The sequence below is a fragment of the Phascolarctos cinereus genome, unplaced genomic scaffold, assembly GCF_003287225.1.
Source record: "Phascolarctos cinereus isolate Bilbo 61053 unplaced genomic scaffold, phaCin_HiC Scaffold_5;HRSCAF=322, whole genome shotgun sequence".
Classification (NCBI taxonomy): Eukaryota; Metazoa; Chordata; class Mammalia; order Diprotodontia; family Phascolarctidae; genus Phascolarctos; species Phascolarctos cinereus.
Window position 1 is genome coordinate 374,118,124 of NW_027555958.1, and position 27,215 is coordinate 374,145,338.

At 47.4% G+C, this 27,215-nt stretch overlaps 1 pseudogene across 1 annotated transcript; it reads left to right on the forward strand.

The window, feature by feature from the left end:
* Positions 1 to 1,388: 1,388 nt before the first annotated feature.
* Positions 1,389 to 27,009, forward strand: LOC110222719 (uncharacterized; annotated as a pseudogene). The gene is made up of 7 exons (XR_013487313.1): positions 1,389 to 2,120; positions 3,502 to 3,610; positions 6,398 to 6,399; positions 9,337 to 9,432; positions 17,758 to 17,902; positions 19,356 to 19,659; positions 25,813 to 27,009. The product of XR_013487313.1 is annotated as an uncharacterized LOC110222719 (transcript).
* The last annotated feature ends 206 nt before the right edge of the window (positions 27,010 to 27,215 follow it).

Here is a 27,215-nt window from a genome sequence, read left to right on the forward strand (position 1 = left end):
GTTTCCCTTTCCTGGAGGGAATTTTTCCACTTTAATTTTCATTCTCCTTAGTGTTAGTTAGTCCAAACTGACATGGGTCATGAGGAAGAGAACAGACCTGCCCCCCTGGGCTCCTATCTCCATCTATACCTTTAGCCCAGAAAGAGGTCCCTTTCTTTACGATGGACTGACGACCCAGGCTGTTTTGGTGTCTGTCTGTCTGTCAGTCAGTAGAGTTGCGATGTGGAAATGCTGGGGGGGTCAGGGAAAGAAAAGGGGAAGGGACAAGTTACTTAGGGGCTCCCTCTCTCAAGGTTTGGCCATGGTGGGGATCATTGGGGTTTGGGTGGAGTTGGAAAGTGGGGTGGGACCTGGTTGCCCCGGGTGGGGGCTGAGGCTGTGGAAGGTTTGTCACTGCGTAGTTGGGGGAACAAAGTGGTGAGTAGTGACGCAGTCATGGGTACATCTGAGGGGGGCAGGGGACCGAGGCTCCCCGAGCCTACCGAGCCCGGCTGAGAGGGTTAAGGATGAGCTGAGAAAGGGAAGCCAGCATTTAGAGATTAAATGTCATCCTTCTGGCGTTGCAAAGTTGTTTACCTTGCATTCTCTGTGTCTCCATGTTGGCATCTCTCCAGTTCCCATGTGATGGCCTTCCCTGTACTGCTGCATCATTAACTAAGTGGCAGGGCTGGCCCTTCATTGGCCAGGGGAGGGCTCAGGCTCCAGACACTTCCTCCCATTGGTGAGAAGGGCGATGGCAGGTGAAAAGCTCTTTTGGATTGGCCGAGGACTAGGTATCAAATCTGAATTTCCATTTCACTGGAGAGAAAAAGGGGGGTCGGGTGGTGATGATGGTCAGAGCATGGGGGGGGGGGACTGAGCAGTTCTGATCTCTGAAAGCTCTTCATGGGTGTGTGTGCGTGCAACAGTGTCCGGGGGTGCTTTGGGCCTGATGCTTCCAGGCATTTGAGGGACTGACATTTGCTCCATAGGTGTAAGAAGAACTTACAGCTGTACGAACTTTAAAAAAAACCAAAACTATTTTTTTGGAGGAGGGAGAAGAGTTGATTTTAGGCATGAGGGCGGCAGAAGAGTTGACAGCCTCAGAAGAAAAGCTGCCTGGGCTATTTGATTTCAAAAGAGGGAGTTTCCAGCTGTCACTGGCCGCACCTTGGTGTTGCAGCAAAATAATTCCCAACTCCCCTGGAAATGCGTGGGCAAGGTAGGGCTGCGGCTGCTGACTCCCAGGGCTTCCTGCTGCCTCCAGACTACTCCCCGGGGACCAGAGATTTGCATTGACATCCAGAGATAGCCAAGGTCCAGAGGGGCCAGCGGTGGGCCAGCCTCTGGGCTGAGAGGACTTGTCTTCCTCAGATCAGTCCTTGGGTGGGTGGGAGGGTAGGAAGAGGAAGGATATGAGTGAGGAATGACCCCTGGATGGATGTTAGCCCATGCACTTGCCCACTTGGGTGGGCTTTCGATAAGAGTTGATAGAAGAAAGAGCTTTCTTACCTGTATCTTCCCATCTAAAGGGAGGAGGATTGGAAGAGAGAAAAACTAGGACAGCAGTTGGTGGTTTTGGGGGGAAGTGAGAGTTGGTGGGGAGAAAGACCTGGAAAAGAAATGTTTATGAGGATCTCCATCCTTCATTTAAATGGAGGGCCCGAGTTTGCCATAGATATTCAGGTAAGAAATGGGCCCCTCGAGACCAGGTCTCCTCCCTCACCACGTCATCCTGGTGTGTCATGAAAGCTCAGCTCAGTGCCCGGGCCATCTACCCTCTCATCCACCCTAGCACCGCACTGCACCCCGTTTCTTCGCTGAGGGCTCATGCCACCCCATATCTTACGTAACTGTTATATGCCTTCTCTCGTCCTCTGGCACATCCCCTTGGGGTGCAGAAAACACAGAAGAAAGGTCCTGGCCGGGGGAGAGATTACCGAACAGCGTTGCTGACCAGCCCCTGAGTGGTTACGCAGTCAGCAACACCCAGTGGATGAGAGAGCAGACTCTACTGTGCCCCTGTCTTCGATCTTTGTCACCAGCGGTTTCCTGGGAACATCTGCCCTGGAGATAGAATGATGCCTTTCAGCTTCCTTCTGTAACTCAGCTCACTTGGGGGGATCTTTCCAAAGGAAAAGGTATGATGACTGAAAAAGTAAGATTTTTTTTTTCGATGGGGTGGCACAGAGTTGTTTGGCCCTCTTTCTTTCCCTTGTCTTTTTTTGTTGTTTGTCTCTGGGTCCACAGAGGTCTTGAATTGGGATTCTTAACTGTTGCTCCTCTTTGGGGGCTTCCATTGGCCCCTGCCTTGGTGGAGTGGGCTTCTCTGGTCCTGCCGAGCCGATTGCGCAGAACGGGCGGGGGCCAGTGGGGGGAGGGAGAGGAAATGGAGAACCTGGAGAGCTGCAGAAGCAGCGCAGAGGACGTAGTGGGCATTGCGGCAGTGATAGGAGGCTCTCAGAGACAGAGCTGGGAAGGCCTCATTGTGCCCACCCTTACCCAAAAGACGCAGACTTAGAGAAACATGTTTATTGCCCTTGGACCCAGGACCCTGCCTGGGACTTCTGGCTGTGTTGGGCCCTCCTAAGACAGAAGGTATTTGGAGTCACAGACTAATAATCCCCTCGTCAGAGAAAGTCCTCAAGTAGTTTGGGGTGGGGTTGTGAAGACCTTTGGGGTGAGTGACGTAGCACTTAACAGGAGAAGGGTCAGTCCTGTGGGCTGGTGTTCCCAGCAGCCCATTCTTCTGTCCCCGGCAGGGATGGTATGTGAATGAGTATTTGCCAGTTTCCGTGATGTTTTTTGTATGTCAAGAATCACTGAATCTTAGATGTAGAAGGTACTTTGAAGGTCACCCCCTCATTTTACAGATGAGAAAATTGAAGCTGAGGGAGGTTGAGTCTCTTCTGTGGTGACGTAGGTAGTAGTAAATACCAGAACCAGGAGTCAGACTTGGGTCCTCTGACTCCAAACAGAGCTCTTTCTCTGCTACACCGTGTAGACTACGACGTTGTGGCTGTAGTTCTGGAGAGCCCTGGATTCTTCTCTCTGCATTCTTATTATACCCCACGTATACAGCCCATAATGGAAAATCGGGAGAGTCGTTGGGAGTGTAGAGAAAGAAGCTAGAATAAAAGGGCACTTGTGATACAAGGATCGGTGGGTCGATTCTTCTTATGAGAACCCCCTCCTGAGATCACCCATTGTTTGCTACATCATCTCTTTCTTCCATCGTCTCTGAAATTTATCATCCTTTCTCCCTGAAGAGCCTCTAGGGGGCCACCTAGAGGTGCTCCCCCTGCACCTTGGTTCACAGCTTTGAGGACCGGCCCCCAGGTGGTCTCTTTTGGTATTGTGGCCACCCGATGATCCCTTCCCCCACCCTCTGCTCCTCCTCCCAAGACTCTTCACGGAGTGGATGAGATCCTGGGTCCTCAAAGCCTATGCTGTGGCAGAGTCCATGGGGAGTAGTCCATCAGCAGATTACATGTCTGCTAAGACCAGCCTGTCTTAATGCAGAGATGCATGTCACCAGAAGAGCATTCACCAGGTGATGGTTAGCCGCAGGAAACTGGGGAGACCATCTCCGAAGTGTTGATACGTGTGTCAACGGAGGGAGACCACCCAGGTGGAAGGACAGCCTCTCAGTAATATTAAACTAAGGGTGATGATCAAGGGTGGTTCAATTTCCCCTGAGGTTCTTTCTCCAGAAAAAACATCAATGCCTCAGAATTCTGAGTCTCCACGTGCCCTTTCCTGTTTTCATTTAACCAACATTTATTGAACAACCTGCTGTGTGCAAGGCCCTGGGGGAGGGGGTAACATGCTGCCTTTGAGCTCGAGAAGTTTACAGTCTAGTTGGTAAATGATGTAGGGGGGGATAGGATGGAAGGGGGACCTCTGATTTCATTGGTATAGAGAACTCCTGATGGGGAACCTCCTGTTATCCATGAATGCACATCAGTGCCTGTTTTGACACTTTGAGAGCTTCCTGTAGCCCCAGTAAGTTCAGTGACTTGTGTGGGATTGTACCTCCAGTATGTGTCAGGCAAGACTCGAACCCAGCTCTTCTTGCATCTTTCCACTGGCCGCCTTGTCTGTAATGTAAAATATGTACACAGAGAATTGTACAACTTAGAAAAGGCACACAAAGTACCATGGGATCTAATGAGGGAAGGATTGCTTCTGGAGGTAGGGTGGGGGGACCTGATCCTATTTGGCGGCTGGGTGGTGCAGCAAATAGACCTCTTCAAATCCCACTTCAGACACTACTGGCTAGGTGAACTCTGGGCAAGTCACTGAACATCTCTGTGCCTCAGTTTCCTCATCTGTAAAGCATAGAGAATAGTAGCACATACCTCCCAGAATGATTGCAAGAATCCAGTGAAATGCTATTTGTAAAGCCCATTGCAAACCTCAAAGTGTTCAAAATGAATGCTCCTTGGCTGGGACATAGAATACAGGAGAAGCAGGAAGGGGAGATGAGGCTGGAAAGGATGGTCTGGGGGCCTTTTCCTTCTTAGCTCAGAGGAAGAACTGTCCCTCCTCCTTTCCACCTGCATTCTTGATGACATGGGTATTATGCCTTGGGACCAAAAGCACTTGACCCACATGTGACCCACATGGTTTTGTTTGATCCTGCCCCGAGAGGTAGACAAAGCACATTGTTATTGCTGTCCTACAGATGAGGAAACCAAGGTTCCAAAAAAGACTAATTAGCTTACCAAGGTCACATAGCAGGACTTAAATCCAGGTCTTCTGACTCAGAATTCTGTTTTCTTTCCACTGTTTCATGAAGCTGCTTCTTCCTTTCTGCCTCTTCCAGGACTTCACCCCATTCATTATTTCTTTCCTCTCTTACCTCTTCAGTCTTTCTGTCCAGTGACTCCTTTCCTGTCTCCTCTGCCTGCATTTTAAGGCTGCCTGTATTCTTTAAAAAAAGAAAACATAAAATTTTCCTTCCAGCCCGCAACCCTCTTTTGCCATTGGCCTATCTCTTCCCTTCCTTTTGATGCCGAGTTTTTAGAAAGATCTCTCCACACTGGCTGGTTCACTTCACCACCCACTCACACCCTAATCCCTCGCCATCTAGATTTTAGCCCTACCACTCTACTTAAAACGCTCTTTCAAAGGTCACCAATGACCCACCAAATCCAATGGCCTTTTTCAGTCCTTATCCTATTTAAGCTTTCCATGACATTTGAGGCTTTGCCAGCCCCTCCCTCCTGAAATTCTCTCCTCCTTTGGCTAACGTGGTACCATCATCTCCTGATTCTCCTCCTACCTCTTTGATCCCAACTACTCTGCCTCCTGCAGTGGCATCTCTTCCTTCTCCCAACCCTCTTAATCTAGGTATTATTTCCTAAGGTTCTCTCTTTATCTGTCTTCTCTTCTGTCACTACACTCTCCCCCTCAGACCATCTGTCTCCCTTAGATTCACCACAACACTTCCATAAAGATAACTCTCAAATCTTTTATCTCCAACCTCGGCATTTTATGGATATTCTTCCAAATTCCAGTTATCTTTTGGTAAATACCTGCTGGAAACAGATGGCAAGATGTAATGGATAGAGAGGCATGAAGATGTGGGTTCAGGTCCTTCTGGACTGTATGACCCTGGAAAAGTCAGTGCCCTGAGCAACTTTCTAAAATTGACTATAAATGGTAGAGAAAGGGCTGCCCTGCATTTGTAGAGGAAGTTTCCTCATAAGACATTCCTTATACCAGTGTAATCAAAGGTCTTGTTAAAAAAAAAAATAGATAGCTGTGGACCTCTCCACTTGGGAGTCCCAGTGCTTCCACAAATTCAACACAGCCAAAATTGAACTGGTCATCTCTCCCTGCTCCTGCTCATACCATCAGATTTTCTTATTCCCACTAATGGCACCATTGGCCTCCTGGTTACCTAGGCTTGAAATCTTGTCGTCCCTCCTCACGCTTCTTCACCTCTATGTACAGTCAGTGACCAAGTTGTTTATAGTCTCTCTTCATAATATCTTATCCCTGCCTATAGCCGCCATGTGTTGTAGGATCATAAGTGTAGTATTGAAAGAGACCTTTCAGGCCATCCAGTCCAGCCCCCCCTCTTTTTACAGATGGGGAAAGTGAGGCCCAGAGAGCAGCTTGTAAGCGTGGAAGGAGATAAGTAATCTAAAAGGCAGAAGTTAAGACTCTGCCCTGTTCAGACATTTATAACAGTTCCTGATTACTTGCAAGATCAAGTCTAAGGCATTCTAGGTTCTCTGTGGTTCCAGCTCTCTTTCCAGCCTTGGTTCTTATTGGTTCCCCCTAATATATCTGACAGCATAGTCCTCAGGGTATGGGACTCTAGGCCCGCAGGAATCAGCTTAACACTTATTTTGGGCTCACCTTCTCAGATGCTAAAAAACTAAGACTGTATAGGAAAAAAATTGAGGGGTGGCAGTCGGGGTTAAGTGACTTGCCCAGGGTCACACAGCTAGTAAGTGTCTGAGAGCACGGCTGGTGCTCTATCCACTGCACCACTAGGTGCCCCTATAGAGAATTTTGGTGAAAGAAAATAGTTCCACAAATTATTGTGGGCGCTTTAGTTTGAAGAGTACTTTGTATGTGTCATTACACTTGATCCTCGTGCCACCCTTTTTATAAATGAGGAGATTGGGGCTCAGAGACCTTCAGTGACTTGTCCATAGTTGAGCAGCTAGTAAGTGTTTGAAGCAGGATTCAGAGCCAGGTCTCTTGACTGCCACTGTCTGCTAGGCCACACTGCCTCTCACTGCCATGTTGCCTGATTCCATCTGGGAGACCTTTGGGGGCCAGGAAGTGGCATTCTGCAAGCATGTTTGGCAGAAGCAGAGGAGATGAGAGCTTGTGTGTGGTACTCAGTCCTGCAGATGGGAAAACAAATTCAAGGAGGGGACCCACTTACTTTGAACCACGTTGAAGTTGAAGGCGCATGCTCCAAGCCTGTCCCATGTGTCTTTATCACCAGGTGTAGTGGAAAGAGCATTAGATACAGTCCGAAGACCAGCATTTGAGTCCAGATACTAGCTGCCTCAGTTTCCTTACCTGTAAAATGGGCTTAAGCCTATTGGTACTGCTTGCCTCACAGGGTTGCTGTGAGGAACGCTCTGTGTAAACCCCTGAGGCACTAGGTCACATGTGTGCTTGGGGTTCTGTGTCAGGTGGCTGAAGCAGCATTAGGGTACGAGGGAGCGAGGCGGGGATTCATGAAGGCAGGGCATAGAGAATTAGGGAGAGTTAGTCAGTTCTGTGGAAGTCCCATTGGGAGCCAAATTAGTTTTCCCACTAAAATCTCCCCTCCCAAAGTGTCAATAATGACTGTCTGGTTCCTGAAGACATTGAGCCTTGTGGAAGGAGGGAGTCCAAGGCCCCTCCCTTTCATTTCTGGGGCTTCAGGAGCAGAGATTGACAAGCAGCTGTTGGTAATTGTGGGAAAGGAGAGAGGCGCACTGGTGATGGATGCTGGGGTTTTGGTTTTTTTCCCCCTTGGAAGATGACTCATTATGTCAGGAGCCCTGAGAGGGAGCTTTCAGTCTCATGTCTGATGCTCCATCAACATGAAAATTAGCTGGTCTGGGGTCAGACTGAAGAAGGGGCTGGGCCTAGAGTCTCAGGGTCAGACAGCACAATAGCCCAGTGTATACCTCAGAGGAGAAAATGCCAGCCCTTGGGGTTTAGAAGTGAAACCTGCCAAGCAGTATTTTTTTCCTCTAGATCTTCGCATTCCCTCCCCCAAATGTCAGGAGTGTTTCTTGGGCTAGAAATCCTCTGAGGAATTTTCCTGTGTCCCTGTTGGCCAGTCCTTGAGCAGGGGGCATATTGCAGACATCTATCTTGGGCAGTGGGCCTTTCTGGGAGTCATCCATGTCACCTCCTGTCAGGGTCGGGGTGGAACAAACCAGCAGCTGGGGAGGCACATCAGTGTCCCTGCATCCGTCTATGTTTCATTGAGGCACTGAGATGTAGCCTCTGAGTATGTCAGGGCTTGAGTCACTGGCCCCTGTTGGAGAGGAGACCAGGGCTAAGCTAGTGGTCAGTTTACTGGTTGAAACCAGTCTTGGGCTTCCATTTTCCTTCTTTGTCCAAATTTGGAGGAGGATTCCACTCGGTCATTCCTCTGCTACTTTTCTCATGATGTAAAGGGTTCTCAACACACTGGTTTTTTCTGCATATTGTCAATAAATTTCTATCTGTTAAGCACCTACTATGTGCCAGGCACTGTTAGGTACTTCAGCCGTAGGATTCTAGCTCTTTCTAGAGCTGGCCGTCCTGGACAGAATTTTATTTCGAGTTCCTTTTATCCATCAGCCCAGTCATCCCAAGGGTATGGGAGAGGATGGGCTGCCCACTGCCCCTGAACCCTGGCCAAACCATTACCCAGGCAGCTGGGGCCCTCCATTTTCTCCATTGCTTCCCGGAGTCATTGGATAAGGGTGGTTCATTTGTGGCATGAGCAAGCATCTTCTGCTTGGGGACTGAGGAAGAGAACCAGATCAGGTTTTATTTAGCTTGGTAGCACCCTTCTTTCTCTGTCCCCCTTCCACACACACTATTTTTGCCATGTCCTGAAAGCTAGAATCAGGTCTCTTAACCTCCTTGCCCATGGAACATCCTGAAGGTTCATTCAAAATTTCGTCTAGAATTTGGAGAGGACGAAGAGTATGTGCAGAGCATAAACTTTGAAATCTGACCAAGATGGCATTCACTACAGGAAGCCAGGACAATTCACACAACAAGCTATGTGTGAGGCACAATGCTAGGCACCGAGGGTACAGAGTCAAGAATGAATGGTTCCTGTCCACAAGGAGTTCACAAATATAGTCACTCATCCCCTGGATCCTTTCCCGTTTCTTCACTGACCCTCAAAGCAAGCCTCCGTGGTATGCATACTAACCCCCAAATGTTGTGGGGGGTTTTTTTAAACGTAGCAGGAGCCATCAGGGAAACTCTTTGATTTGCTGGATTGGGTCCCCTTTAGCAGAGTTGAATATGCTCTCTGATCTTTGCTGAGGATTCCTCTGATCATTCCCTCTCTACAAAGTATTTACCAGGGGTACTCTCAATCGTATTTCTCAGGTCTGTATAGCATGATATGAGCATCTTTGCGTTTCAGAAAGCTCTGCAGTCCGACAGACCAGTTCTTCTCAGGAGAAAGAAATGGGCCCCCTCAGATGTGGACCTGCTTCAGATGGGGGAGCAGAAACCAATCGCAGAGCAGCTAAGGCTGTGAGAATTCTGTTCCAGGCCCACTGCTCAGCCCTTAGCAATAGGTCCTCACCTGGGTCGTGAATGGTCATTCCAGGGTCAGCTGCTCAAACCTGAGCTCATGTCTCTCCCTTTCCCTCCTTGCAGGGATGCAGGATTCATTCATCTCAAAAGGTCCGTCAGAACCTCCCTGCCTCCATGATGGATACTGATCTGCACATCCGTTGCTGGAGAATCTCGCTGGTAAGTTGAAGCTGTCATGGCCCAGGAGGGACTGGGTTGGTCTCTTTTGGCTTTAACAGCAACAACAATAATAATAACTAGCATTTGTGTAGTGCTTTAATGTTTACAATGCATTTTACACACGTTATTTCATTTGATTTCATTAGAGGAGATATCCTGCAGGCCTTCTGTGGTCTTGGCTTGTCTGTGGTCCGTGTGTTTGCCACATTCTTTTAGGCCTTCAGAAATACACCTTCATCACTCTTTCATCCTTTCCAGCCTGTGTGTGGGCTAGATTTGCTATTGTGCTGTTGTAGGGTTAAATCCATGGAATAGCTCTTGACCTCTGATCCCCAGTCCATTCCTTCAGCTTTCATAAGCTTCTTACTTTCCTTGCTATAAAGCAGAGTAGATGCCTGTTACCCACCTTGGGGGAGAAGGGCCAGGATACAGTGTTGTCCACCATGGTCTTGAAGATCCTGTCTGTCTTTACTGTCTTCAGGCCTGGGGCTGTGATAGAGTTTGTTTGTTAATCCAGGCTAATTGGTCCTGTATGCCACCAATATGGCCTCTTGCCAAGTGCTACTATCATGCTATAGTCTTGCTGGGAACCTTCCATGTATATGTGGCCTGATGTTAAGTTGCTTTTATCTAATGTGGCTGTCCCTCTCTCCATCAAGGGGTGACCTGCTGGACCCTGATGGGTGATGTTATCAGGGAACTGGCAACTAAGAGGGAATTGCAGCCTTCATCTTGGTTGGATTATGTGGCTAAGGGACCTCATGTCTTCTTTCACATAACCTCCCTTATGGCGGATGCTGATGTAGTGAAGGAATCAATGGTTTCCCTTGGGAGGGAATGGGTTAGTCTCTTTTGGCTCAAACAGGAGAGAGAATACCCCACAGGCACCTCGTGACTTTGACTGTCTGTGATCAGTGTTCACCTACAAAGCCAGTTAGATAGCATCTCTCTGAGGCTCTGATCTTGGGGGCCCAGTGCATTGTGGAAAGTGCTGGGGGTCAGAAGACAGCTTGAGTGCCTGTGATGTGAACAAAGACCCAGCTGTACTCCATGAGGGATCTCAGCTTCCAGTTTCTCCATTTCCTGTTTGCCCAGGGAGCCTTCTGACCTGCCTCCTCATCTGCTAACCCACTGGGTCCCCTAGCTTTCCTTCCCTTTTATTTTTTACTTCGATGCCTATCCCTCTTAGGAGAAGCACAGAGGAGTATGAGCAGAGAAGCCTCTGAGTTGGAGATCAGAATAGCCTTCGATAAAAGCCCTGTTAAACACTGTCCCCAGTCTCCCTCTACTCATTTTTTTGAGTTTCTGAAACTAGTTTTTCTAGAACAGGGAACGAGGGCTACCCACAGAACGAAGCTGGACGCTTGGACGAGCACGTCCTGCTCCGGGTTTGGATGGGGTGGGCAGTCTGCTGTCCTTTGTTGCTCCCTCTTTATTGCTCCCCTGCCTGACGGGCCCCAGCCTCACCCTCAAACTGAGCTGCTTGGCCCAGGGACTTGTAGGTCTGTGCAGAGGGAGCTTGTTTAATGTGACACGAGCTGACCAGTGGGTCATTGGGCTGCTTATTAGAAAACTAGCCCTGGTCAGACTACTTGGGCCTTCACTCCTTGCATTCCTCCCAAATGAGTGAGGCCTGCTGTCACTGTTTTCCCCCTCACCAGATCTTGACCAGTTAGCTCATTTGGTGGGGTATCCCCAAGTGGTATTCAGTGGAGAATATTCCAAAAGGGGGGGACAGTATGGTACAGTAGGAAAAAAAAAAAGCACTGACAGTGAGAAATGAAGATGAGGGAAAAGCAAGAGATAGCAATGTTAAAAAATTTTAAAGGAAAAATGAAAAATGGGCCTGGCTGTGGCGTCAGACGACTTGGGTTCAAATCCTGCCCCTGATGCCTCTGGTTTTGAAAAGGACCCTGCTCAGGCCCAGTTATCTCATCTGTGAAACTTGGGGGTTCGACTAGCTGGCCTTCGGGGTCTTCCAACACGATGATAAATAATTGCCCTCCTCTCTTTACCCACGCTTTTGTGGAAATGGGGGAGATGGACTGAAGGGGATTCCAAGGAGGGGAAAGCCCCACTGCAGTCTCTTAGAATAGGCAGGGTGGGGAGGTCTAGGAGTTGTTGCTGGGTGTGTCGGTTTGTAACTAGAACTATAATGGGAAGAGGGTGGCTGGAGGAGGGAGGAGGAAGGTAACTGGAGGACTCGGAATTCTCCTGAGTAACTGAGTGGAAACTTTGCCCCACCCCATCCCTTTTCCCCAAAGTTTAGGACTTCAGGCTAGTTTTAACAGCCCCGTGGTCCTTACAGCCCACCTAGAGAGATGGGCATTAAGGAATGCGGTGCCAGGAGCACAAAGCATCTTTCTTTGAGGCTTTTTGCTGGTTTTCTGCCTTAAAAACGAATGGCCTTTGTCCTAGTCTGCAGCACAGCTGGGGGCTGTGGTCCGTAGGTTAAACTATGGACATGGGTGACCGGACCCTGGGCTTCCATCCCTAAATTGCTGGGTTACTGCCTGAGTCACCCTGACTCCCAAGACCCTGATTGCCCTCTCTTTAAAAAAAAAAACTTGAACCCTGTCCAGCAGGCTGATTACAAAACATTTCCTAGCAGTTGACACCGAAGTAGCACCAGTAACAATAATAGCAACAATAATAAAAATAATGACAATTGGCAGATCTGGGGGTGGTGGCGGTGGGGTTTATCGGTCATGTTATGGTGACGGATGAGAAAGCAGTCCTTTGGAGCGCTGGCCACGTCACCAGGAAATCTCTACCCCACTAATAAATCACTGTAATGTACTTGGCCAATAGGACCTGTTTTAATTAGCCACACCAAATCCGTCTGCGTCAAGAAAATAGTCGTGCCTTGTCTTTTGATAGTGCTTTTGGATACCGTGAGAAGATACCGTAAGAGCACTGAGCCCTTGATCTGATGGCTCCCCCCACCCCAGGCACTCCCCAGCTTCTGTCGGGCTGATCTGTCCCCACTTTGCCTGCCTTGGAACATTTTCCCCTCTGACATAGCTTGTCTCAGACCTTAGTCTTTGTGGGGCTCTGTGAGGGGCTTTCAGATCCTCCCAGGAGGAGGATTAGGAATAGGTTTCAGGAACCCTGCTTTTTATATTCACTCTTATTCCTTTCTTCATCACTCCCCCGCCCCCACTGCCCCTGCCTCCCCCTTACCCAACATACTCATAGACAAAGAACTTGGCAGAAAGGAGTTTCTCCTAGATCTAGGTGGTTGGGGCTTTTTGAAATGAAATTCTCTCTGTGAGTAACTAAGCCTTAGCCAGGAACATGCAAGCGTGGAAGCCAACTGAGCCCCTGAAGATGTCTCCAGTGGGGCCTACCCTTGGCTAGCTAGGAACCAGGGAGCCTGGGGTGGGGCTGAGGCCAGAGTGTCTGAAGCTCCCAATGGGAAATGGAGCTTTTGGGGATGTCTGGGTTAGCCCAGTGGGCAGCTGGCTGTCCCTGTGGATAGGGCCTCACCCTTGGCAGAGTTGGAATGTGGGGAGGGAGTGCCATTGTCTCTGCTGGCGTTTCCGGTATCACCCTGGTGCTTCTACTTTTTTTCCTCTAATCATGCTCCCATCACTCCACTCCATCTGCATGTCCTCCCAGTTCTCCACCTCCAGACCAATGACTTCCCCTTCCCCCACTTCTGTTATGGGATCCCAGAGTCTGGAGCTGTCTTACCTTGCATCCTTCTTGGAGCACATTGATAAGAGAAGAGTCAGCATTAACTGAGGTTGACCCCAGAAAAATCTGGCACTTTCTTTTTGCCTTTTTCACCCCAAAGGCTGGGAGCCTTGAAGACACTGTTTGGGTTTCCTCTGGGGTCCGGCTGAGGTCTTATGGATCCATGAGGTGCTGGTTGGAGGAAGAAGGGAGGGGATGGTGTCTGAGCCTGGGGTTTGGCTCAGAAGAGGAAGGAATGTCTGTGCATTGTGGACTTGACTGGTCTCCCCTTGAGAGTTAGTCACGGTTCTAGGCAACCACAGGCTGGATGGTATTGTGAAATGTTCAGTAGGGATCTTGGCCCTGGCCAGGGGAGAGGCCACCATGGCAGGACTGAGCCTTGGTTCAGAGGCAACCTCAGGACATGCTCTGTCTGCTTGATACTGATTGCTTTCTCCCTCCTGCTGTGTTTCCCAGAGATGCAGAGGCCACCTGTTGCCATTTGCATACAGGTGACCATGGGGTCCCTTAATTTTGCTTTTCTTTTCTCGGGCTTCAGGAGTGCAGCAAATGAGTTTGGGGCCTGGTTCGGTTTCCTCCTCACAGAACTGTGCAAAGAGAGGTCATTAGAATCCTGAGGAATAATGTGGTCTCTAGCCCTAGGGCCTGTGCAGGGGACCCAAAGCAAATGTCTCGTAGGGAGATAGAGTGGGTGAATCTGGGGGACCAGGCTGTCTCCCAGCTGCCCCAGCACGGTAGAGGGGAGAAGGTATGGGGTGAGTGTGTGCAGTACCAACAGTGTGGCCACTGCTGAGAGAGACAGAGAGAGAGGGAGAGAGAGAGGAGAAGGAAAAGAGAGATGGGGAGAGACAAAAGAAAGATGAGGGAGAGAAGAGAGGAAAAAGGAGAGAGGGAGAGGGAGATAGAGGGAGACAGAAATAGAGATGAGAGATAAAAGGGAGAGAGAGAAGAGAGGGAGAGACAATTTGTCAAGGAAGTGTAGATATAGGGTCCATAAACAAGGCATGAAACTCTGAAATGGGGGTGGGGATTTCGAGATTTGGAGAAGAAAGACAGAGGAACAGAGGCCAAGAAAGACTCAAAATAGGACGTGTAGACCTGGCATGGGCTGAAGTGAAGGAAATCTCAGGCTACACTACAATCTGGAGAAAACTTTCTAGCTTCTAAGGGCTGAGACGTTGCCAGAGGGAGGAGAGCTGTCACCTGAAGGACATTTAGCTGTGAGTCAGGTCCCCAAGGACAGAGTAGCGTGACCACGGAGAAGAGGCACCTAAACTGTCCAGGAATCTCCAGAGTGAGAGAGGGGCCCAGGTGAAACACAGGATCAATTATGTAGGGACTTGCTGGCCTGGGTCAGCCAGGGGGGGCTGCTGTGGTGATACCTGGACCCTCGTTTCTGCTCCAGAATACAAAGCAGGATCATAGACTTTGCCCTGAAAGAGGCTTTAGAACTCATCTAGTCCCAAGAAAATAGGATTATAGATTTAAGACTGAAAGGGTCCAACCCCTTCATTTTCACACAAGGAAACTGAGGTCCAGAGAACTTAATTGACCTGCCCAAGATGACACACAACTAGGGTTCTTACCAATGTCCTCTGACTCCAAACCGCAGGGTTCTTTACACCACCCCCCACTGAACTCATGGGACTTATTATTTGAAACAGGAAGGGTGGGGCTGATTCTTTTCATGTCCTAGTCAGGAATGTCAGGCCTACAGGGGTGAAATGACTTACTGAAGGTCAGGCAGTGAATCAAGGACAGCCGCAACTGCCTCTGTTAGATTTTTAAGGCCCCACCCCCAGACACCCCGGCTTCCCTCCACCAGCATAGGCATGGCCAGTAAGAACTTTGCACTTGTCAGGGCAGAGAAACATTTGGGTTCGGCCTTTGCCAAGTCATTGGTGAAGAATGCACCCACAGGCCACAGGCCTCACAGCTTAGCTCTGGCTGACCCAGATGCCTGTGGATTGATTATCCTGATAGTACAGGTGCCAAGGGATTCTCTCCTGAGCAGGTGGGGGTGGTAGCATGGGGAGGACTGTGCCCATTACCCTGACATTGGGGGGGGTCATAAAGGTCAAGGTAGGACAGTGTCATTGGTGATTGAGGGTGGGACATGTCATGTGTGCGTGGCTTAGGGTGTGGGCAGCTAGCTCGGGATTTGTTTCCTCCAAGGCAGAGGCAGGTCAGGCTGAACTTGAGTTGAGCCTTGAATTGTTTCATTTCTGGGATCCCCATCCCTGACAAACTGGCTGCCCACTCAGGCCAGGATGACTGACGTCAGAGGTTGGCACTGTGGCTGAGGAAGGGTCACAGGGGCAGTCGAGGGGCAGGGCAGCCATGGGAACTTTTTATGAAGAAAGGCATGACTTATCTGAAATACAGAATGAGGGGAAACGGACCTGGGTCATAGCATGTGAAATTTGGACTGGCTGAAAGGAAGGACTCCCAGATGAGGGGGGACTGGGGCCACCAGGCTGAGGGACCCTGGGGAACTCTCTGAATAAAACCCTCCAGCTCTCTGGGCTAGGGCAAGGATAGTTCTACCTGGTGGCGGAGATGGAGGGGGAAAACATCCTTGAAGGAGTCTTTCAGGATGTGGCAGGGGAAGGGCCAGAATGGGGCTGGCACAGTCCCTAGAACTGGGGGGCAGGTTACTACTAGTTCAGGAGTACAGCTGGGGTACAGTACAGGACCACAGGGTATAGAGATGAAAGGGACCTTAGAGATCAGCTAGTTTGCCCTCCTCCATTTTATAGAGGAAGAAACTGAGGCTCAGGGAGACTGAAGACCGCTGGAAGTGTTCATTAAGGAGTAAGTGATAGGGACTGGAACTCAGATTCAAGTTTGCCACTTGCTACCCAGTAGCCCTGAGTAGCCTCCACATTCACACAATTTAGCAGCTGATTAAACAGCCTTTCATAGAACAGAGGATGATTTCATTGGTACAGGGAACTCTCAGGTAGGGAAAAAGCCTCCTCCTGTCTCTCTTAAGAGAATGCCCTAGAGCATAGTTGTCAAATATGTGACCCACCACAATACTCTCCAGTTCAGGGAGCCTGATTAAAATATAATTGGGGAATAATTGATAAAACAAATTTAAATATACAACAAAAATAATATTAGATTTTTAAACTAAGTCAATAAGCGGCCCACAGGGATCGTTCTGAAAGGTTTAGTGTCCCCTGTTTCTGCTGGAGAGTTTGACACCGCTGACCTGGAACCTTGAGAAAGTAAATAATTTTCCCAGGATCACATGGCCCATATGTATAGGAGACAGGACTGGAACCTAGGTTTTTTGGCTTCAAGACCAGCTCTTTCTCGACTATGCTTCCTTTCCTTTATGGTCCCTCACATTGTTGCCCAGTTGCTTGATTTATTAGGAGTCTCATTTTTCATCAGCTCGTCATGATGAAGACCTTGTTTCATGCTTCTCACATGTAACTCATGGCACCATTTAGATGCCCAGTAAAGAATAATAATAATAATTAGCATTTATATCATGTTTTAAAGTTTATAAAGCAGTTTACACATCCTCACAAAAACCCTAGGAGGTAAGTGCTGTCATTATCCACATTTTGCAGGTAAGGAAACTGAGGCTGTAAAAAGACCTATCCATGGTCACATAGCTAGTGTCTAAGGTAGGATTCAAACTCAGGTCTTCCTGAAATTGCAGAATCACAGACTCTCAAAACTGGAAATTGCTTGTTTAATTAAATTAATAGAGGCCACCCACCCCTCTTCATGACACCCTCCTGGGTGGTGAGTTTAGGGAAAGGGAGATGGCTAGGGAGTACCAGTAGCCTAGGAAGATGGGTCTTTTTTAGGGCCCATGGAAGAGAATATTGGGTTGTTGGATGGAGATTCCTGTGGGTGCTGGACAGAGAGTTCAGAGAAGGCATTTCTGAGTGTCTATTCCCAGAGAGGATGTGCCTCCTTGCAGAGTCACCTGCCCTAGTCTCAGGAAGTTTTCTCTTTTAGTCCAACCTCAGAGCCCATCTATGATCCCATCCACGGGGGAAAAACCAACCTACCAACAGCCACCATAACCGCTTCAGTTTTTTGGTTTTAAACCACTCTTGGGGGAAAATGTGGAAAGGACCATTGACTGGTCTTCCCCAGTGGTGTCTTGGAAGGTGGGATAGTGTGGCCCCCTAGTGGTGTACTGCTGCCACTGCCCTGCCGTCTCAAAGGTTGAATGGGCAGGAGCCCCTGGGGGTCAGGGGGCCTGCAAAAGCTTCTCTGAAGAATGAATGTGGTATTTCAAAAGCCATGTCTCCAGTTAGCTGCCACCATTAAAACTCTCCTCTAATAATAATAATAACTCGTATTTCTATAATAATAATAGCTGACATAGATGTATCTACAGGTACCTGTATGAGATTATATGCATGAGATATACACATGTGATAACATGTAAAATACTTTGAAAACCTTAAAGATATATACATACATACATACTCTATAATTACTTTGAAAACTTTGAATATATTATATATATGTATATGTATATATACATATATATGCGATGATAGATGATGTCATATTGACGATGATGTGTGTGAGAGATGGGGAGGGGGGAGGTGAGGCAGGCCATCCTTTTTCATTCTATCTTTCTGTCTCCAGGACCAGCACAGTTCTTTGCACATATTAGCCACTGACTAAATTCTTATTGGATTGGAATGAACTGATTAAATCACTGATCTTTTGAATTCCTGAAGCAAATTTCTCCAGAAACCATCTGTCTGCCTGTATTGGAGACATTTACCAGGTTATGATTATAACCTGTGAGTTTCTCTTTTGAGCGTAGAATAACTGAGAGGAGCTGTACTGGATTGGGCCAGGGTCAGGAGAACTGTATTCTAGTTACCATTCTGGCCACAAACTAGCTGCATAACCTTGGACAAGTCCTTCTGTCCTCCCCCCACACTTTGGTTTTCTCCTTTGCAGAGGAAGGATTTAGACTAATTCTCCCTAATTTAGCCCTTCCGGCTCAGACGTTCTGTGCTGCTCTGACCATCTGGGCAGGTTAGAGCTGGAGTTTTATTTCTTGGCTGGGGGCGCAGGTTGTAATATTCTTTCCCTCTAGTGGTTTTGCCTTTTCCCTACTCAACTAAGTTGCACAGTTGGCATGAGGCAAAGTTAAAATGCATTTAGCTTTGCATGTTTAATACTGGGAGGATTGGCTGCCCATGGTAGAATCTCACCACAGAGAGACTGCTCACTGCTGAAGCTCCTGAAGATGCAGAGTTAGCCCAAGCTCATTCCCATTAGGAAAGGATTCCATTCAGTTGGGTGTTTATTTATTAAATGCTATTTAAAACATTGTAGCAGAGTCCTTTGAGATATGTGTCTTCCTCTTAAGTAAGGTAAGTGATGCTGTGAATCTCCCCTAACATACTTCCAAGTTATGGGTTACTGGAGTTAGCCAACAAACGTCTGACCTTAGTCTGAGGAGCTGGCTAATGTGTCACAGGAAATAGGAGGGTTGGGGGGAGTGAATGCATCACCTTCAGTATCACAATTATATTTTTGAGAGTGCTTCCATTTATTAAATTAAACTACATACCTAAAAGGGATATTTTCTTTTTAAAAATTACCTTTCAATTTTCTTACATTCATTTTTTAAATTTTGAGTTCCAAATCCTCTCCCTTCCCCACCTATTGAGAAGGTGAGCAGTAAGATACTGAAGGGGATATTTTCTTGTACTTTCATTTTCCCTGAATAAGGAACAGTATACTAACACACCATGTAGGAGGTGCTATCTTTGAAGTCTTCAGGCCTCTGGTAAATTTTGCTTTTCTGAACTTTTTAGGAATAGGCTCATAGAATCATAGGTATAGATCTCGGAAGGGATGTTGGGGGTCTTTGAGTTCAGTCCTTATATTTTATAGAAGATGATGCAGAGGCCCAGAGAGGTTGTGACTTGCTCAGGGCCCCACAGCCACTAACTAAGTGTCTGAGGCAGGATTTGATCTCGTCACTCTATGTACTCTACCACCTGACACAGATACCCATTAGCCCCTGACAGGTCACATACTCAGGTTTGCCAGTGATCTATGTGGCCTCTTGAGCACTGTCACTACTACAACTGGAATTAATTTAAATATGCTCTGTTCAGGTCAATAGTGTTTCCATAATGATGGGGAAGGGCATTTGCTTTCATTGATTTACTCTTTAAGAGAATGTATGCTGTTATTCATGGGTTTGAATGGATTTATAGGCTCGATGGGTCTGAAACAAAGGCCTCTTCTAACAACAGTTGTCCAAGGATGCCATGTGGCAATGAGTCATGGAACACCAAGTCTCTGTAGAACGAAAGCTGCGGGTCATGCCAAGGGCAATGGAGAAGTGATGGTGGGCGACTTGAGTTGGCTGCAACGTGTCACCAGATATGAGTTATGCAAGAGAAATGGCATAAAGAATGTTGTCGGCAAGATGTATAACCAGGGAAAGTGGGCCAATCATGTGGAGAGTGAGAGAGAACCAGTGTGCAGTCTGCTGGCTCTGTTGGTATCCATCTGAAGGTAAGCAATCCCTGTGGAAGATTTCTGGTCCAAACCAATAAGCATTTGTTAGGCACGTACTGTGTGCAAGGACACTGATTGATGCTGAGGAGTCAAAGTCAAAATAGAAAATGGTCCCCATCCTCAAGAAACATAACTTTCAACTGAGGTGGGGGTGGGATACAACATATAAACATAAATATAGAGATGATTGTTTGGGATGAAGGGAGAAGAGAAAATCAACAGTTAAAGAGATCAAGAAGGTTTCTTGTAGAAAAGGGTCAGTGAGCTGAACCTCAAAGGAAGCTAGAGATTCTAACAAGCGGAGGTGAAGAGGGGAAAGTTGCAAAGACACGGAGGTGAGAGATGGAAGGGCCCACTCCAGGGAACAGGAGGTCGGCCAGTTTGGCTGGAACCAAGAGGGTGTGGAGGAGAGTAAACTCGTCCTGAAAAGGTAGATGGGAGCCATGTTGTGTAGGACGTTAAATACCAAGGGGAAGAATTTGTATTTCATCCTAGGGATAATAAGGAGCCCCTGACAGTTTTTGGGCAAGGGAGTCACATGATCAGAGTTAGGGTTTGGAGAATTTATTTTGGCAATTATGTAGAGAGTGGATTAGAGAGGGGAGAGATTGGAAACTGCAAGTTCCATTAGGAGACTGTTGCAGTAGTCTAGGCAGAAAATGATGACTGCCTGAACTAGGGTGGTGATCTAAGAAATGTAGAAGAGGTAGAATCAACAGACTTTGCAACTGATTGAGTATAGGGAGTGAAGGAAGAGGAAGAGTCAAGGGTGACTCCCAAGTTGTGAAGAGACAGGGAGGATGGCTAGGTGTAAGGGGAAAGATAATGAGTTCTGTTTGGGGCAAGTTGAGTTTGAGAGGCCTATGAGACATCCACTTGGAGGTGTCCAACAAGCAGTTAGTAAAACAGGCTTGGAGCTCAGAAGAGAGGTTAGTGCTGGATATACTGATGTGAGAGGCTTCTGCAGGGGGATGATATTGGATTCCAGGAGAGCTGATAAGCTCACCAATATAGTACATAAAGAGAGAAAAGAAGAGGGCCTTCAATAGAGGCTTAAGATATACTAGGCAAAGTTGGTGGAGCAAAGTGATTTAAAAGGAGTGGTTTGACAGGTAGGAGAATAAGGAGAGAACATTATCATCAAAAGCCATGGAGAGGAAATGGTTTCCAAGAAGAGGAGAATGGACCAAGTTTTGAAACATAGAATAGGGGGGAAAGGGAGCTCATGAGGAATGGGCTGTTTTTTTCTTGGCAAGTAATAACCAAGATCTTCTTCTTTAGGAAGGTAAGGGTGAGGGAGATTTATGGGGTTGACATGGATTACAGGAAAGTGATGGCATGCATAGTTGGGGGAAGTAACCACATTGATGAGGTCACAGGTCCACTGAAGATTATCTAAAGGTTGTCTCCAGTTCATTGGCTGGATCTTCCTTGAATGACTTGGAAAGACAGAATGAGAATGAATGACACAGGAGGAAGAGGCGTGGAGGGGTCCTCACTCTGCCCTGATGAGGGAGTTAGACTGTTGAGCTCAGAGATCCATCCAAGTCTCAAAACGTTATATTTAATTGGGCCTGTGAAGGCCTATATGGCTGTCTTCCAAAGATCAGCTTGGAGAAGTGCTGAGAGGCTGGTCAACCAGAAGGCTGGTCACTAGGTGATGAATTCTTTTGGCTACAGAAGCAAATAGACTATATCTGCTAAGGTGTGGAGAGGTTGCCATCTGCTTCCTTGGAGGGTGCAACCACACCAATTAAATCATAGATCCCTGAAGCATTGGAGCAATTATTATTTAAGAGTTCTGTTTTGGGGCTCATTTAAATATGGATTTTGAGTGACAGAATCCCTGCTTTTTGGGCCTGGGCTTGGGGGGGCACGGGAGAGACAGAGAGAGAGAGTTTATAAAGCCCTACTTCTTGTCAGCTTGCATTCCTTGACCATTATGGCTTTGGGTGATAGAGGAACTGTGAGCTGGTGGGACGTTCATGGGGATGGAGTGACAGAAATAAGGAGCATTGCTTTGCTGAGTCTTTGGGATGACCCAGACTGAAGGGTTGTATTTGGTTCCTGTTGTCTGAGTTTCCTGGTGAAGTTTTGTTTTCAAATGTGCAGTAAGAAGTGGGGTTAAAGCAATTTCCTTTCACAGAGGAGTCCACTGGTGGTGCTCAGTGACTCTGTGAGGCTGGGGAAGGTGAGAAGGGAGGTGGGGCTTCCTCTTCTTAGTGACCTCTCAGTGAGTCTCTTGAAATACTGTTCTTATGTGCTAAGCAGCAGCCCTCCAGTCTCTGAGGGGATGCTCCATGGGGGACAAGGAACAGCTCGTGGAGGTAGATAGGCAGAAGGCTGCAGTGTAGTGGATTTCAGTTAGACATTGGGCAGAACTTCCTGATCAGATCAGGAGAAACTAGATCAGTAGACAGTAGCTGGGGTTTTCTAGAAGAAGGGGCTGATTTATCAGAGTTGACTTCAGGCTAGGGATTTATGGAAGTGGAGTGCTAGGTGTAAGTGACTTTTCAAGAGCCTTTTTTGGCCCTGGCGTAGTTCTATGACTGCCATATTTTCAGATCGCTGTAGGACTATAGGGGTACCGTGGCACTCACCCCCTTTCTGCTTCTGGGCTTCTCTTTGCTCTCTGCTGTAGCTGCTGAGCTAAGAGGCTTGTGTTGTTGTAAATAGCTTTGTCCTGGCAACCTACCCCATAACCTGACTGTGTGGGCTCCTGGAACTTGCCCCAGAAATAGCTTTTTTTATGAGGGCAAAAAAAAAAAAAAAAGAAAAGAGGCCCAACAGGGCATGTTCCCACCAATCCCTCCCAGGGGGGAGCCTCAGGCTGGGTGGGACCTGTAGCCACAGGCCTGGGCACTGCCCACCTCCCCCACAGCCAGGGATTCTGAAGATGTGTGGGAGGGAGCTCTGTGGCCTGACACAATGAAAGGTGTGAGCCTGGCACCATTATCCAGAGATGATTTTTGAAGGTTGGAGGGGTGAAGTGCATCCCCTGCCTGCCTTGTAGCCCTACCTGCAGATAAGGTAGAGATCTACAGGGAAATGACCGTCTCTCCAGCTGAAATGGCTTGGGTACTGGTGGATGAGTATTAGCAGTTTAAGGTGAGGCCTCACCTGGGGAACAGGAAGTGTGTGTGCGTATTTCTTAGATATGAACTGGAAGGTCCAGAGACTGAAAACATAAATAAGGCTACAGGTAAGTATAGATTTTAATAGAAGAGCAAAATCTGTTGTTTGTGTGAACTACTTGAAAGCAGGGACTGTCTTTGCTTTTTTATGTTTACCATAATGCACAACACATTGTAAAGGCCTAATAGATGTGTCTTCATTGCGTTCCATCACCCGGGGATCGGGGGCGGGGCAGTGGCATACTTCTCTCTGCCTTTGGTGTTTCCCTCCTAGGCTACTAGAAAGTGTAGGAAAGGAGCCAACAGGGTTTTAGTGGACAGTGATTAGGATAGCTCACAGTTCTGTTGTGCTGTAAAGTTTCCAAAAGTGTTTTCCTTCCCATCCATTTTAAAAATGAGAAGATTGAGGCTCAGAGAGGTCGTGGCTTGCCTGGGTAGCAGAGCCGGACCTGAAACCCAGCTCTTTGGGCTCAAAATCTAAAGTTCTTCCCACAATCTGTCTTTCCTGACTCTTCATTTTTCTCCCGCTCCATTCATAGACCACACACCCACAGCCATGTGAACTTCCTCTGACATGTGCATGTAAGTTGATAGAGATATATGCATAGGGGCAGGCTGTGTGTGGATAGATATGTGGTTAAGTTTGGGGGCAATGATATCATTGGTCTAGAGAACATTCAGTCTGTAGGTCTTTAGGTGGGGCCTGCAGGCCACACATTCCCCATTTCTGTACTAAGGCATGGAAGGGTGAAGTGATTTGCCAAGTGTCACACCAGTATGTGTCAGAGGCGAGTTGAACCTAGGTTTTCCTGACTGAGGCCAGTGTTCTGTCCACCAGCCCTTGCTTCCCCTCATGTTTGTGTGTAGAGAACGGCTTACATATGCACTTCTCATAATTCATTCATCATATATTCAGCACATTGCATTATACTGATTAATGTGCATTAGGGCACATTTTTATGAAAATGTGTTGAGTCACTTAACCTTTAAAAAAAGTTTTATATATAAGCCAGAGCTCATTTCAGAAGCTGTCTGCCCAGACTGAGCTCCAAGGCGCTGCCCATAGGACCTCAGGATGGTCCAGGACCAAGGTGCAAAGCCTTGGGGAAGATGAGCAATCCCATCATCAGGATAGGAGTGCCTGGGGCATTTTCACAGGGTTCAGTGATCTTCAGCTGGTCATGGGGAGGGGGGAGGGACAGGTCAGTTTCTCCATTCCTGTTCTCTTCAGTTGCTTTCATTTTGTCTCGAACCCTGGCTCATTGACCATTAAAGCCCCAGCCCTTGATCATGCAACCAGGCATGTCCTTGCCAGACTCAGAGTGCCTCCCCAGGACAGGAAGAGAAGGAGGGCATGAGGGTAGAGGGCAGAGAGAGAGAGAGAGAGAGAGAGAACACATGTTCCTGGCTGCTGGTCCCTTTCCAAGACAGGTGAACTCTGCGTTGAGAAAGGAATTGATTTAATCTCTTGGCTCCAGTAGACTTTCTCACTCTTCTCCAGCCACCCCCCAACCTCTAAAGAATTTAATCTGCTCCACAACAAACAGTACTGTTATAAAACTTTGAAAACAAGAGGGCGAGGTCTCCCCGAAAGAGGCAGAAGTGCATGATGGGTAACGGCCAGAGGGAGATTGCCAGGCCTGGGATAGAGTCGGGCGAGAACCCAGTTGGCTTGGTACCTGGGCACCCGCCCCCACCAGCAATCGTCATTCCTGACAGGAGGGGAAAGAAAAAGAAATGAAAGGGGAGACATCAGAGTTCATTAAAGAGAAGTGTCTATGTATGTCTCTCTCTTTCTCTCCCCCCTCTTCTCCCCCTCATTCCCTTCCTCCTCTCTCTCTCTCTGTCCCCCCATGTCCCTTTACTTCTTCCCCTCCCTCCCCTCCCCTTTGTCTCCTTCCTTCCTTTCCTTCCCCTCCCCCTTCTCCCCCCCCCCATGGGAATGCACTAGACTGTGAAACTTCCTCCTCCAGCTCTCCCTCCCCCACTTACTGTTCCTGGTCATAAGACTAGCAGAGACAGGTCCCGATAACAAAATGGGGCTGGTGGGCAGCCCGGGTCCAGCTTCTAGCCATATCATACTGTAGGGGAAGTAGGGAGGGTATGCTTGAAAGTTGGCGCTGAGCTCAGAACCTACCCCATGACTGGCCCAGCCCCATCCCTTCTTCCCCCAAGAGGAAAGTGGAACAACGTCACTGGGCATGCCCAGCTTCGTGTGCTGTCTGCCAGGTGTGTGCCCAGGCAGTGGGCAGAACTGCTAGTCTGAGGTTAGTTAACATGCCCAGTACCTCCTAGTATAAGAAAGAAGGTGGGCAGGAGGGGATTGTATTAGAGACAGTGGGGAGAACATCTGACCTGTCAGAATGCCCTTTCCTTCAAAACACAGGGTTTTGGAGTTTGTTTTCAAATGCCCAACATGAAATTAAAATAGGATTAAAATGGAAACAAATTCTATCTATTATTAAAACTGTCAAAATAGTTTTTTTTTTAAAGTTCACAGACCACACTTAAAGAACCCCTGATCTAGGTAGAAAGGGGAAGGAAGGGGAAGTATGGGGAGAATTAATGCATGGCATATGGCCTGATTTAGAAAAATCTTTTGGGAGGCCCATTTACAGGCAAACCAGGAAAATCCCCCATCTATATTATACGTGTGAGATGGGCTCCTCAACTAAAACTGTCAATGGTTCCTGCACAGGCTGGAGAAGAAACCACAGGTGGGTGCTAAATCTCCTTCAATGGAAGGAGGCAAAATGCTGGTGTAGGTGGGGAAAATGTCCTTGTCATATGAGAGCTAATGGTGCATTGCAATAAGAGCTTTTAACTCCTGTTTATGTCTGCAATAACATGATTAATCTGATCTCTTTTGGTCTGATAGTATAAAGTTAATACAGAAAGGGGTTTGTGTTGCCACCTCTTAGAAAATAGGAGGGTGGTTTCTGCATTGTTCTAGTCGCCATTATGTTAACTTTGTCTCCTTCTGTGCCATGATCATAATTGCACCTTTTGTCACCAGTGGAGGAGGAAGAAGACCTTCCATCTCAGAACAGAGACTGAGGCTTCCCCCTCTTCAGGATGTTGCTCTTCTTCTGGAAGCTGGTTTCACATGGTGGCTTAGATTTTTCCATCTCTGTATCTAGCACCATTTGAAATCAGTGTTTTAGGAGTAAGAATTGCGGCAAGGAAGGACATACGTTTTAGTGGCTCATCTGCTTTTTAGATTTGCCATTTGAACTGGGAAAAGACTCCCTCCACAAGAGGATAATTGTCATAAAAATCAAACTGAGGGGTAGGATCACGTTCAAGGTATTAACTCCAATGATAATGCTATGAGGAACTGAGGCCAGTTTTGCATAGCTCAGTTGAAAAAACAAAAACAAACCAAAACACTGGATTGGGGATCTCAAGACCTGAGGTTCTAATCTCAACCAGTTACTAGCAGTGTGAGCTTGGACTAGTCACAGGCTTTGAATCTCAGTTTTCTTTTCTTCAAAATGGATATTATACTCACTACCTACCTACCTCACAGGGTTGTTGTGAGGATGTATGACAGTATTTTATAAATATGATAATACTCTTTTTGAATATTAGTTAACAGTCCTGCCCAAGCGTGGTAGGGTCCTCGTAGTTTCATAAAATAAACACTTCTTGGTTAATGAATGTCATGATTTTAGTCTTCAATTGAGTGGTGATGTGTTTTTCTGGAATAATGAGAAGGGTAGCTGTAGCACCCCTGGGCAAAAACTGTTTATTACTTGCTTGAAAATTTGAGGTTATTTGTACATGCAAAGATGTCAGCCATTGTTATAATACATCAGAATTCCACAAATCCTACTGGACCTCTCTCTTACACAGGCTGACCGATTTCTCTTGGTGTTCAGAGTCTGTTTTTGTCTAGCACCATTTGAAATCGGTTATGATGTAGGGGGAAAAGCAGCAGTCCTGGAACGCTATGCAAGGCTGATTGGTTAGTCGTAGCACGAATCATGGGGGAAAAAAAGAGCACACTTCTTAGTAACCAACTGCAACTGCATTGAAGCTTCTGAAACTCAGAGGTAAGAGACAACCTAATGGATAAATGCTCTTTGGACACGTGAATGAATCCACGTGATTTGATTCCAGTCCTGTTTTGCCTTTTCTTTGTAATTTTGAGGTGCTATAAAACGATTAAATCTATAATAAGGTTAAATGCACTAATAAATTTTTTTCTGCATTGCTTGTCATGTCTATTTTTCAACTTCTCCTTCCCATTCAATTCCATGAGGTTGAGAATAAGAAGGCATAAAGGACAGGGAAGACCTAGATTCAAATTCCACCTTGGACACTGTGTGACTCTGGGTAACTCATTTAAACTTCTCTGGCCCTCAGTTTCCTCACCTATAAAATAAGGCTTTAAACTTACAATTCTTCTGTTAGTCT